The sequence below is a fragment of the Vombatus ursinus genome, unplaced genomic scaffold (genome assembly GCF_900497805.2).
Source record: "Vombatus ursinus unplaced genomic scaffold, bare-nosed wombat genome assembly UNPS02014807.1, whole genome shotgun sequence".
NCBI lineage: Eukaryota > Metazoa > Chordata > Mammalia > Diprotodontia > Vombatidae > Vombatus > Vombatus ursinus.
This window is the reverse complement of record NW_020954585.1, coordinates 23391314-23393123: the sequence shown is the minus strand read 5'-3', so window position 1 is coordinate 23393123 and position 1810 is coordinate 23391314. Positions and strand designations below refer to the sequence as shown.

General features: G+C 45.6%; 1 pseudogene; it reads left to right on the top strand.

The window, feature by feature from the left end:
• The first annotated feature begins 84 nt into the window (after positions 1 to 84).
• On the top strand, positions 85 to 1123 carry LOC114052479 (annotated as a pseudogene).
• The last annotated feature ends 687 nt before the right edge of the window (positions 1124 to 1810 follow it).

Genomic DNA, 1810 nt, shown 5'->3' with positions numbered 1-1810 from the left:
AACCTTCAAGTAAAGAGGCATCAGGAGTTCTTGGGGTTTTCCCCCACCCCCCAGAGAAGATTGTGGCTACATCCCGGTACCAGAATGAAAGGAGATCAGAAATCAGTTTTTGCCCAAGAGAAGCAAGACTTTGTCCAGCATTTCTCCCAGATTGTAAACATCCTGACAGAAGATGGGATGAGGCATCTTGAGATGGGAGATGCCATAACCAGGTGCAAGGAGGTCCTACAATGCCCTTGGGGGAAAATACAACCGAAGCTAGTCAGTGGTCATGATATTCCAAGAGCTGGTAGAACCCTGGAAGAAGGATGCTGACAGTCTATAGAGAGCACTAGCAGTGGGCTGGTGTGTGGAGCTATCCCAGGCTTTCTTCCTAGTAGCAGATGATGTTGTAGATGCTTCTCTTACCCACAGGGGACAGCCATGCTGGTATAAGAAGCCTGGTATTGGCTCGGATGCCATCAATGATGGCATGTTGTTGGAAGCCTGTATCTACCGCCTACTGAAGCATTACTGCCATAGGCAGCCCTATTACCTGAACCTCACTGAACTCTTCATATGGAGTATTTATCAGACTGAGATTGGCCAAACCGTTGATCTTATCACAGGCCCTCAGGGCAATCTTAACAGATTCACTGAGGAGAGATATGAGAGCATTGTCCTATACAAGATGGCTTTGTACTCTTTCTTTTGTTGCTGCTATGTTCATGGCAGGCATAGATGTGGAGAAAGAACACGCCAATGCCAAGAGCATTCTTCTGGAGATGGGGAAATTTTTTCAAATTCAGGATGATTACCTCGACCTTTTTGGTGACCCCAGTGTGACTGGCAAGATTGGTACTGATATCTAGGACAACAAATGCAGCTGGCTGGTGGTGAAGTACCTTCAGCTGGCATCATCTGAGCAAAGAAAGATGTTGGAGGAGAGTTATGGACAGAAAGATTCAGAGAAAATTCCCAAAGGGAAGGAACTGTATGGGAAACTTGAATTGTCTGCTCATTTCACCAAGTTTAAAGAAGAAAGTTACGGTAGACGGATGGGGCTCATTGAGAAGCATTCATCCCCCTTTCCCCATCTATCTTCTTGGAAATGGCAAAGAAGATCTACAAACGTCAGAAGTGACCAAGTAGTTAGACATGAGGAGAGGGGCTGGGAGGGCAGGGCACCATGTGTGGAGTTGGGAGAGGATGTACTCTCAATAAATTATGGCTCTTAAAAAAAAAAAGAGCTCTTGGGAATTGGTACTCATGCAGATGCTTATGGTAACCTCTGTGTCCACTACTGTGGTTAGAGCTAAATGCAAACCACATCAAATGGCTAACAGGAAACCATACTGGTACTGAGAGAACTGAAAAATAAATAGTCTCCTTAGTGATAGAGATAAATGAGCCCAGAGTCCCTGGATGTACCAGCTCCTCTTCCAAATCCCGTGCGACCTCCGGGGAAGGCAGATGGCATTTGGCAGCTGAACAAAGTTGTCATGCTAACCATTGCAACCATTTCTGAATTGGTCAATGTGGTAAGCCAGGTAGCCCAAGCCCCTCATGGGGTGGTATGTGATTACCAATCTTGCTAAAGTCTTTTTCTCTTTTACTATGATTGACATTAATTAAGAGAAGTTTGTTTTCACTTGGGGAGGAGTCCAGTATATCTTTGCTTTCACTGTCCTTCCCCAGAACTATCTAGACTCTCTTTCATATTACCATAGTTGTGCTCAGGGACCTTAAAAAGGCTACCCTTCCGGGGCAGCTAGGTGGCACAGTGGATAGAACACTGACCCTGGAGTCAGGAGGACCTGAGTTCAAATCC